Source organism: Limulus polyphemus, unplaced genomic scaffold, assembly GCF_000517525.1.
Source record: "Limulus polyphemus unplaced genomic scaffold, Limulus_polyphemus-2.1.2 Scaffold396, whole genome shotgun sequence".
Taxonomy (NCBI): Eukaryota; Metazoa; Arthropoda; class Merostomata; order Xiphosura; family Limulidae; genus Limulus; species Limulus polyphemus.
This window is the reverse complement of record NW_013666006.1, coordinates 304,710-317,618: the sequence shown is the minus strand read 5'-3', so window position 1 is coordinate 317,618 and position 12,909 is coordinate 304,710.

Genomic DNA, 12,909 nt, shown 5'->3' with positions numbered 1-12,909 from the left:
CCAGCTAGTTTTACTTAATAATCAGGTACTAAATAATTACCAGCTAGTTTTACATAATAATCAGGAATACGCTATTTTTCAGATTAAATTATAGTGATTTCCTGAGAATAACGAACAGTGTATAGGTTTGAGCGAACAAGTTATAAGTGACTTTATAAAGAATAACATGAGGAATGAACCGAAATTGGAAAGAAAACTGACGTTTAAAGACCATTTTTAACCTTGAAATGTGTTCAAGTTTGAAATTATGTACACAAGTAAGTAATAATTTATTTGACCATCCTCTGTTTCGCGGTTCTCGAGAGTTGCGTAGCGCGTCCTGGAATTCACATATCTTTAGCCAATCGTGTCCAGACGCACGTACGCCAATGACAGGTGTGTATATATATATATAAAACAATACAGTAAAACGAGAAAGGTTTAAAAAAATTACACGTATCTCTGGCATTTTAAGATTAAGGATAGTTAACTTTTTGCTGTTCGTTATTAAACGCACAGTAACATAACTGACTATCTGCACTGTGTCCGCTGCGGGAAATCGAGACCCGGATTTAAGCGTAATAATTAAGCCATTAAGTTTACTGTTGAGCTAGTGAAGGATAACGAGAATATATAACAAGTTTATAACATTAATAAACAGCTAAGCATGTAAAACTGTTAATAAAATCTAAAAGGAAGATATTTGTGTAGGATGATTATTACATAAATATCTTGGGAATATCCCTGATGAAGATTACATGCAGAAGCTAGAATTAAATGTTTAGTCATCCAGGATCATCTAGGGAATAAGAGAACGTTGTTCTAATCAAATTAATTATCTTTATTACCAACACGCAAGAGTAAACTCAAAAAGTTTACGAAGCCGCAGTGTTCATTTACGTTTTAGGATTATAGACGTTGATGACAGTTTTCTAGGGATAACATATACTACCCTAATCACTCTGATTGAACAATCATGCCTTTACCGTCAGGTTTACAATGAAAAGTGCCTATAAGTATGTTCATTAATTTTCGAAAACAAACATCTTGTAAGTGTTTCACTAACAGCCTGAATGAAAAGCATTATACCAAACGTGTACCTCTGAGGTTTGCTTTTATCTGATAAGCAGAGAATAAGGCATCATTTCTAGAACAAGTTGGTATACTCGTTTAACTGAAATATTTTTATGGCGTTTTTTTTTCTTGTTTTTTTTTTTAAAAACGTAGGTTCTCGCCCCCTTTTTTGGCAATCGTATTTCGTTGTTTTGGCTTGTTTTGAATTTCACGCAATACTAGAAAAGGGCTATCGGCGCTGGCCTTCCCTAATGTGGCAGCGAAAGACTAGAGGGAAGGCACCTAACCTTGGGCTACTCTATTTACCAACGAATATTAGGATTGACCAATACATAATAACGCCCCCGCGCTGAAAGGGTGAGCATGTTTGGTGGGATGGGGATTCGATCCCACGACCCTCAGAGAGTGAGTCAAGCTCCCTAACGACCGGGAGGGAAATTAACTAAGTATTTGTTTATCTGCGAAGAACTGGCCCTTCGTATGAGCGAGTTGTATACACCTGCACGCAGGGAGTCCACTCCAAGGGTCGCTAAAATCGGCATTGCGATTAGCAGTTCTTATCAATTTTACAGGAGCAGGGGTACATGTTCTACTTTAACCATTGTTTAACAAGTCCACGCAGATGCAGAACTGGCTCTAGGCATAATTGTGGCCTGTGTGAATCTCGTGTTAGGCGGGACTTGTTAAACAATAGTTAAAGTAGAACATGTAGGACTTGATAAACAATAGTTAAAGTAGAACATGTAGGACTTGTTAAACAATGGTTAAAGTAGAACATGTAGGACTTGTTAAACAATAGTTAAAGTAGAACATGTAGGACTTGATAAACAATAGTTAAAGTAGAACATGTAGGACTTGTTAAACAATGGTTAAAGTAGAACATGTAGGACTTGATAAACAATAGTTAAAGTAGAACATGTAGGACTTGTTAAACAATGGTTAAAGTAGAACATATACTTACATTTATATAATTCTCAGAGAAATTATGTCCAACAATCGAGAAATGTCCATTGTTCCAAAAGTAATATTTCAACGTTTCGGATAGAAAGTAGTCAGTTTTGTTGTTAAAGAAACATACGCATACACTTATTTACTCAGAAGATAACATTGTGTTTTCAGAGTTATAATTTTTTCTTCAGTATCTTATCTCTTTTCCTTTTATTTGAAATAGCTTATTTTGACTAGGATAACAAACCAGCCTACCTACCAATAGAAAGTCATTTCAAAGTCAAATATTTACGCAATTAAAACCTCTCTTATATCATGCTTCCCTCTCCTCCTCCTCCTCTTCCCTACGGCTCAGCAGTCAGTCGAATGTTTATAACACTAAAAATCGGGTTTATACATTTGCACTGATATTGGTCATTGTGTCATTTTGTTCTTAAGACTAACAAACAAATTTATCAGAATATTTGAAAGACTTTAAAAGACAGCAGTGACGGGAAGTAATAAAGAGAACAGTCACTAAAACTTTGGTATTTGATTTAAACCTGACAGCTCATCAGCAAAGGTTTGCTTTTATAGTATGATTGTTAGTTATAGAACCTAACAACTTCACAGTAAAGGCTCACCTGCATGATATGGTTGTTAGTAATACAACATAAAGACCTAACAGTAAAGGCTAACCTGTAAAACAGTATAAGAATAGGTATTACAGCATCAAAGCAAGGAATAATCACTTTGAAATATCTACTTGTAAGTTTTGAAAGTAACTGAACAATAATAGCAAAACGAAACCATGATAAACATTCTTGCATTTTGCTGTGGTAAACTAGAATAACTAACCTAGGTAGAATCTGCTCTGTCGTTATGTTCAATAAGAACCCTGCCCTAAATCGACAACACTGTTCTTTTGGAGTGTAAAATAAAACATCTTTAAAGTCTGGAAAACATAAAGTTTCTACCACACGTGTGGTCTTCTTCAGGTACAAACATTAACAACGTACAAACGTCCAACAATAATTTAAATAGTATATACCTTACCCTGCGTGCCCCGGGATGGATTCAAACTGTATTGTTTTAGAATAAATATAAATTAATGAGTATTATAATTTATATGGATTTAATTATTTTATTATTAAAACTTATTTTATTAACATTACCTTCATTAAGTATAATTTTAGAATTATTTTCTTCAAACAAAACAGTTAAAAATGCTTTTTAATTTAAGTGTTTTTCTAAATAACTTAGTCTTAGATCAAACACACAAAAAAATGAACATTTATGACGTCGTATTAACACACACCATGATACCAAAGCAAGGGACTGTTTGTTTGTAATTAAGCACAAAGCTACACAATGGGCTATTTGTGATCTGCCCACCACGGGTATCGAAATCCGGATTCTAGCGTTGTAAGTCCGCAGACATACCGCTGTGCCACTGGGGGACACAAGGGGCTGTTAATAAGCCTTAGAATTAATATCTAAAAATCTGAAAACAACTCGTAAGTTTTCATTATAAACGCTACATCAACGTTTCTCGGTGACTTTACAGACATCCCCTTTATTTTAGAAGTCATCTTTTATATATATATATAAAAGGGTTAAGCATGGGAAGCAGAATTTTGTAAACTGTGTATAGTTTGTATTTGCATCTTTATTTACGACGCAGCTACTAAGTCTGTCTGCCGTTGTGCCTAAGTTTGAACTACTGACCAGAGAGAAGGCAGCCAGTCAGCAGCATTCTACCACCTACCATCCACCAATTGGGTGTCACTTAAAGTATTGGGAATATTTTGGTATAGCATGAATTCGAACCCGACTCACCAGCTCCAAATACACATGTATTTAACATAGATCAATGAGCCATGAAAATGCTTTTATATCCACCTACGTACTTATACCGCTACGTCGATCGTGTGATTTACGTTTTTTAAACAGACGAGCAGAGGTGTCACTAGACGCTGGCACAGGGGACCAATGCACTTATTATAGACGAACAGAGGTGTCACTAGACGCTGGCACAGGGGACCAATGCACTTATTATAATTGACAGTACTACAAATCCCCAGTTAATGTCTTGAAAAATCAGAATAGAAAATCATGATCGAGATCATACTGAAACGCCGAAAATTCCCGCGCTTATGGGATCGAACCCTGAATCTTTTAAGCACCTAGCGACGCCTCTGCAGACGAGTATGAGATATTTTTAATCATATAAATAATATCCAATATATAACATTTACATGCAGGAACGAAATTCTAAAACAGATTATTAATTTTTCAAGTAAAAATAAAAAAAGAAAGGTTTCAACACTACGTTTGAGAAGTTATTGCATATTCCCCTTTGCTTTCATTCATGTGTCAACCACATATATTCCATACACAATGTCGACGAAGCCTTTCGCTCAATATCAAGTCTCATCAGGCCAGTTGCGATACGACAAACATAGTAGTGGTCTCAACTTACTCCATAAATCCTGTCAATACTTTATATAAACTGGGGATCCGCCCACTCGCTACAAGAGAGAATTATTTGTTATAAAACAAAGCCACATTGGACTATTTGCTGTGTCCACTGCGGGAAATCGAATTCCAGGCCACATTGGACTATCTGCTGTGTCCACTGCGGGGAATCGAATCCCAGATTTTAGCGTTGTAAGTCCGTAAACGTATTACCACTTGCTTCTATTCCCTAATATAACCTCCCAATTAAGCAGTAAAAGCAATCAACGTAGGCTTACGACGCTAAAAACCGGGTTTTGATACCCATGGTGGGCGAGCACAACCGTAGTTGATAATTGCTTGAATTTAATGTATTAGTCATTTCTTCGTATAGTTGTCTTCCTGAAAACGTATAATTTAAATAACACATTATCTAATATAATTTCGAAATTTGTTTTCTAAATAAGCATCTTTGCTCGAATAGTATTGCTTTAATTTTAGAAGCCCCCTTTTTTTAAGAATCGTGTTCCCTTGACAGTAAATGTCATATAGTAGACAAGGACTATATAGACCCATTAATAATTTTGTGCTCGGTTTCTAAATTGTCTTAACGATTCACTTAACGAATTTGATACACCATGAGCTTTAACTAAGATCAAATGTATTACGAATTAAATAGGTAACCATTTCAGGAAATACACCATGAGCTTTAACTAAGATCAAATGTATTACAAATTAAATAGGTAACCATTTCAGGAAATACACCATGAGCTTTAACTAAAATCAAATGTATTACAAATTAAATAGGTAACCATTTCAGGAAATATTTTAAGAGTACTCTTTCATTCTATCTTTAAAAAAATCTCCTCGCTTGCATGAACAGGTTGAGCATACGTAAAAACAAAGTTTCTAGTTGCCATTACGTGTATTTAAAACTTCAGTGGCCAGACTCCTGAATTCGGTGCACGAATGGAAATATTACTATTTAGCGTGAGTAAAAGTAGTTAATTTCTCGTATATAGAACAGCAACTTGAATTTTTCCTGGCCTGATCAGTAGCATTCTCCGAACTTTTCTTTCGAATGTCAAAATTCCCGAATTAAGTTTTAAACTAGATGCAGTGACAATTATGTAGAACAGTTCTGGTATCTCATTATTTACATTTTAGCCCATCATCCATTACTTGATTCTAATGATATATTTATTTTACAGAAACTCAAATACTAAATAAGAATATATTTCCAGCTATGTAACTATAATTGGTCTTTGTGTGCATGTTACCGTTAGTAAATGAGAAATAAAACTTATTATTTTTCATTATAATATTTAACTAAGCTATTTTATGTGGAAGCACGCGCTTACCACTAGCAAGATTCATTCAGTTACTTAAGTATTTGTCCTTCCATTTGAAATGTCTTGAAATCAGATTAGAATTTGTCTTTCAGGTGTAGGCTATAAATGCAAAATTAATACAACTGCGTTATGATATTAAACATTAAGAATTAAATATGCAGCATACGTCGTTAAAAGTAGAATTTTCAACCTTAGTGGCACTTTATACACACATGGACTAAAGAGCCAGGTCAGACATCTTTAGGGTTCAGGTATATTCATCTTTAGCATACTTACCAGAGGGAGAAAAAAATAGTACTACCCCCCTGGCTAAAGAACTTTGTCTATCTTTTTTTTTAAATATTTAATTGACTGTCACTTTTATAACGCTCCCACAGCTGAACGTGCAAATTATGTTCAAATAATCACGCTTTGAACCCTGGACACTTCAGACAGCAACTGGACAAACTAGTCCTAATCTACGCCTGGCCCATAAGATTTAGGATAGCTTTACCAATGCAGAGAGATCAGCGTTTTAACATATTTGTTTTATCCTCAATTTCGTTTTGATTTTTTTCTATCAGCTTCGTATATAAAAATATATGTTTTAATTCGTTTTTTTTAGGAGGGTGAGAGGAAGAGGGAGGACTGTTTGTCTTTTTTTTATGTGAGAAACGACATAGAAGATTAATTATTGATATTTTCTGATATTGTATATTTTTGACAGAATGATGGATCTTTGTGACCACATTTTATCAATTGATTAAAAGCACGAGATTTTTTTTCCTGTGCTGTGATGTGGTGTTTGTTTTATACCTTATGACAGTTCAGTAGGATTATTACAAAGTCAACATTGATATCCGAAAGGCTTGAAACAATGACCCAAAAAAATAAAAATGAATTATCTGAAATAATCTTTTTTAAAGCAATATCTTCATCATTCACGTGGAAATGCGTTAAATGAAATGGGGTTTATTTCATCATCAGACGGGTATCTATAGTCTACTACCTAAAAGGTAATTCTTAATGTGATCACATTAGACGAAGGAGTGGAAGGACAGGTCTGAATTAGTTCTCAGTCAGGGCATTATGTCACCCACTAACTAGCACGTCTTGGTCCTAAAAAAAATCAAATATTCTACAAGGAAATGGGATAACTAGCTGTTACCAGGAATACTTGTAAATGGCAAACCAGTGTCAGATTATCGTTATCTTTTTAAGATAGGTACAATATTACAGGAGCAATAACTGTGAGAGAAAAAGTAGGCTCCAAAAGGCTAGAGGATAAGTCATGTCCTCCTGTCTAACATTTCGAGCAAAGAAAATAACTAATAAGGGTAACAAGTATCACTGAGATAAACAGTGAGACGTGCAAAATACGCAAAATTCATCTATTTTCAAATAAAATATTTGTAGAACAGATATTACTGGTGGTGAATCTTCAATGGTTTGCATCTCTCTTAAGTAATAGATGACATTTTAGTTGTAGTGCTGAGGTCGTGAGGGCCTCAGAACAGAAACCGAAACTTGTCCAACCCTAAACTTATTGGTGATAAAATGAAAACAAAAACATTAAACGTTGGGACTGTTGTATTGTGATACTTACTATATTGGAGGGAAAAAAATCAATTCTGAAGAGAATCCTAGAGGGATGGAAATCAGATTCCTAGAAAAACATATGATCCCTTCAGTGCAAATAATAATCTTTATCTCCAGTTTAGTGAGATTGTACCATTTATTTTAATCCCTCCAGAAAACCCAATATCAGCTAAAATGTCATTGGTTATTTATCATTTTAAAGAAACCAAAATGCTACAAAACAATAACATTAAAGTTAAAAGTTGTGGAAAATTGGTAAAAGCTTTAAGCCATCACAACCGGAATGCTTTAAACCAAATTGTGGACGTTCTCGCAGTATCATCATTCAGGATAACAAAGTAAGATTTAATTTCAGTTGCTTTCTTTAGATGAATCAGACGTTTTGAATGTTATATTTAATAAAACCGTAAATTAATTTGCGAATGTTATATTTCCATGTCCTTAAATTGATCACATAAGATGCATTTAAAGCAGATCACTTACATGACTTCCTATTATACCAATAAAACATGGTAGAAAAAAGATTAGACTGGAAAGCCCTAAAAACTACGAAAAAATACTCTTGAAAAGCACACTAAAAGTATAGTGGAGCATAAATGCAAATTTAAACAATAAAGGAACAAACACAAATCATATTACGTTAGACGACAGAAAACATTTCAACGCAGTCCACAGAACGCGGGATATCAATAATGTATGACTGAGACAATAGAAATTCTATTTTAAGTTCAACCCATCAGGAAAGTACTTTTTTGTGATGAGTAAAGCAATGACCGTCATATAGTCACTTCGTCCAACTACATATCAGGCTAGAAATGAAAATAGGGAAAGGCTTTTATAGAAATCGACTAAAATCAATCAGACACTAGGTGAAACAGTTGCAATAAAACCCCGCGTAATTTAAGGTAATATTCGGAAAAATTGGAAGACATGCCATGTCCTGCTTTAACACAAGTTTTTTTCACATACTTAATACCTAACGTTTGAATATACATAGAAACGCTTATAAATACGTCGCAAGTAAAAAAGGAAAGGTGTTTAATGTGAATCAGAAAATTGTAATTACGATAACCATTATTACAGAACGGGTGGCCTTGGGATCCCCCCCCCCCCGAGTCAATCGGCTGGTCCCACCTGAGTACCAGTGTTGAGCGTTCTCAACGGGTGCTGTCGACATTGTTTGTGATGCTAGTGTTTGGGTATAGTGCTCACGAAACCCTGGCATTGCTGCAGTGTCCTTGTTTGACAGTGTAGTGCGTCCTCTCGTAGGGCTCCATGGTGGGTGTGGTCAGTGGGCTCTGAATATTTCTCTTTTATTATGGATCCCCGAAATCCAAATAAAAAAAAAGTGAAAAACTCTGCTAATCGGTAAACGACCACAACTAGAAGACTCTGAATAGCAGTCTCTACCACAAGGTGGACCTGTACCTCACTTTCTGATCCTGCATTCACTATCCGATAAATCTTTAGGGCAAATGTCTCCCTTTTTTATTCAGAAGGGCTTAGAGGCGCTTGCTGGCTCTCCAAAGTCAGTTAAGAAGCTCCGTTCTGGAAACATCTTGGTGGAAACATCCATAGCTAAGCACAGTGAACTCCTCTTGAATTCAAAGGCCATTGGGGATATACCCATTGAGGTTACTCCCCATGCTACTTTGAATTTCTCACGAGGAGTTATTGTTGAGAGGGATTTGAGGAACACTCCCGAGTCGGAGATCCTTGCTGGTTTCTCCAGTCAAGGAGTTTCTGCAATGTGACGTATCTCCACTCGTAAAGAATGAATTATGCTGCCTACCAATGTTCTTGTTTTAACATTTACATCACTCTCTCCACCTGCCACTGTCAAGGCAGGTTATCTGAACTATAAGGTACAGCCATATATTCCAAACCTTCTCGGATGTTTCCAGTGCCAGCGGTTCGGTCATTCGAAGACATCTTGTCGTGGTTCTGTGACGTGTGCTCGTTGTGGTGGCAAGAACCACGACGTCTACGAGTGCGAACTGGACCCGCACTGTGTGAATTGTAGTGGTACACACCCCTCTTACTTTAGATCTTGTCCTAAGTGGGTGGAAGAGAAAGAGGTGCCGCGGTCTAAAGCTAATTAAAATATCCCAGAGTATCAACAGAATACATAGAGCGATTGTGTACTGTTACTATTGATACACATAAACACCCTCGACAACAGTTTGGAAAAGCAGCAATACAACAAAAGAGAGGTTGTGAGAGAGAAACAGTTCAAAGTCAGAAACAGATTATTGCTGTGGTATGTACTAGCAGCATATCAGCCTCTGGAATTTGGATGAGCTACACTATCTTATTGTTACATAACTTGATATATTGCACTACAAAATTTAGTGATCATATTTATCTCCTTGTGTGGAACATAAGTTACTGACAAATCTCTAGAGCATTAGATGATGAAGTAGGTAGAATTGGGCAGTGATAAACGTGACCTACACTATGCCCAAAACAGATTCACAAGTGCTGCATATAAGAGCAGAAGGTGAAGAACCAATGACTGAACAACTAGACTAAAGAACCGATGACCGAAGAACTAGACTAAAGAACCGATGACTGAACAACTAGACTAAAGAACCAATGACTGGACAACTAGACTAAAGAACCAATGACTGAACAACTAGACTAAAGAACCGATGACTGTACAACTAGACTAAAGAACCGATGACTGAACAACTAGACTAAAGAACCAATGACTGAACAACTAGACTAAAGAACCAATGACTGAACAATTAGACTAAAGAACCGATGACTGAACAATTAGACTAAAGAACCAATGACTGAACAACTAGACTAAAGAACCGATGACTGAAGAGCTAGACTAAAGAACCGATGACTGAACAACTAGATTAAAGAACCGATGACTAAACAACTAGACTAAAGAACCAATGACTGCACAACTCGACTAATGAACCAATGACTGCACAACTCGACTAATGAACCAATGACTGAACAACTAGACTAAAGAACCGATGACTGAACAACTAGACTAAAGAACCAATGACTGAAGAACAACTAGACTAAAGAACCGATGACTGAACAACTAGACTAAAGAACCGATGACTGAACAACTAGAGTGAAGAACCAATGACTGAACAACTAGACTAAAGAACCAATGACTGAACAACTAGACTAAAGAACCGATGACTGAACAACTAGACTAAAGAACCGATGACTGAACAACTAGACTAAAGAACCGATGACTGAACAGCTAGATTAAAGAACCGATGACTGAACAACTAGACTGTCCAGAAAATCAATCATACTTATCTAACGACCCACAGAATATTAAGTATAGAAATATGTGACCTTAAAGAGCAGGTAACTGAACTCGTACAGCTTTGTAACAATTACTTTCTAAGATATTGAGAAGTACACTATTAACGCTAAACTACGTGGCGAGAGCTGCAACGTGTGGTGATAAATTGAAACAGAGAAAGAAGAAACAAGAAGTAGATGAAAATGGAAATTCGTATAAATAAGTTATATATATTCTATATTGTGAAAATAATTTCTGGTTGTAAGAACGTCTGACTAATACCATACTCAATAATATAAAAGTCCATTTAGTCGAAGTAGCTGTGTTTACTAATATGTTGAAAGTGTTAAAGATCCCAATCCTTTTTGGAAGCATAATAACATACCTTGTCTGACTGTTTGTTTGTTTTTTGAATTTCGCGCAAAGCTACACGAAGGCTATCTGCGCTAGCCGTCCCTAATTTAGCAGTGTAAGACTAGAGGGAAGACAACTAGTCATCACCACCCACCGCCAACTCTCGGGCTACTCTTTTACCAACGAATAGTGGGATTGACCGTCCCATTATAACGCCCCCACGGCTGAAAGGGCGAGCATGTTTTGTGTGACGGGGATTCGAACCCACGACCCTCAGATTGCGAGTCGAGCGCCTTATCCACCTGGCCATTGTCTGACTGAAGTAAGATCAGCCATGTCAGTAAGTTTACATAATGTACCAATTAAATATGTATAAGTGTTTAACTATATATTATTAATGCACATCGAACGGTAAAAATGCTTTAAAAATAAAGGATGACATCAATAGAATGACGCATTGTGCATATGTAATGCATTCACTTAGTGGGTCGTTTTTTTTATTATGAAATGACCCGTGATAGTTCGAGTTTTCGATACCCACATTAAGCACAGCACAGATTGTCAGTTGTGTAGCTTTGGGCTTAACAACTAACAAAAATTGTCAACTATTTATATATAAATATTTAGTTGCTAAACGTAGACAAATATTAAACTAAGCTTGATTTTTATTGGACAATTTAATCAAATGAAGTTTTAATATTGTGACCAACATAACACAGGAGTTCTCTGTCTTTGGTTATTTTGGAAACCAAATAAGTGATAACTTGAAAAGAAGAAACAATATCACCTGTGGTAAAAGGCACATGTGATATATTTGATGTCCGCGATAGAGAAATATCACATAAGGTAATGAGTTGGGTTGTTCGTGGCTTTCTTTTTTTTTGTTTTTAATATCATTATTTAATTGATATCTGGATGTTTAGAAAAAAAGAGCCACCTTTGGCTATATTTATGACTTAAAGAACAAGGAGTTTACCTTGACATTGCTGGCCTGTCAGTGTGTGTACAGTAGAGGAATTGTGGTTAACCATTGTAGTGCCTATGAGCTCATGAAGGTGAATGAAGAACAGGCTGCACTCATGGTTACTTGTTTTACTTCTCCTCTCCCTCCCTTTTGCCCCACCCCAATGGCACAGCGGTATGTCTGCGGACTTACAACGCTAGAATCCGGGTTTCGATACTCGCGGTGGGCAGAGCACAGATAGCCCATTGTGTAGCTTTGTGCTTAATTGTAAACAAACAAAAACCCTGCCTTTTCTTCAGGACTCAAGTTTTTCATTTAGTTAACCTTATTATTTCATCCAGGTATTTGACTTACAACGCCAAAATCCGGGGTCAGATTCCCCGTGGTGGCCACAGCAGATAGCTCAGTATGGCTTTGCTCTAAAACAAACAACCAATCTTCATTGCTTTACTTTTCTAGAATCTGTTATACGTTTTTCAGAACGTATAAGGATTGAATAAAAATACTGTTATTTACTTGGTAAAGTGTCAAGGTCACAGCTGTTTATGCGGTTTTGCAAGTAATGGAGCTTTTAACTCTTTTCTAGCCTAATTTTAAAACACCTAAAGAGCCAATGATTATATAAAATTGAAGCACTACATTTTCCTTTAAAAATCAGGAAATATAGAAGCCTTATCGTATTCGCTACGGAGTAATTCAGTTCAATTCAGTTGTTATGTAGTCAACCCTATTAATCAAATTCTTCCGTAAACTTCTTACTGAATTTCTAAAGCCTTCATATTAATTAAAATTTAGCATTTTGTTCCACGCCACATTTATATTGATAACCTTAAAAACATTTGTTTATGATGAAGTAACATACATATGTCACGTTCATCAACATTTCATAAATTTAAACTATCCTTCTTGTTAGTCTCTGTATATATATATATATATATATATATATATAT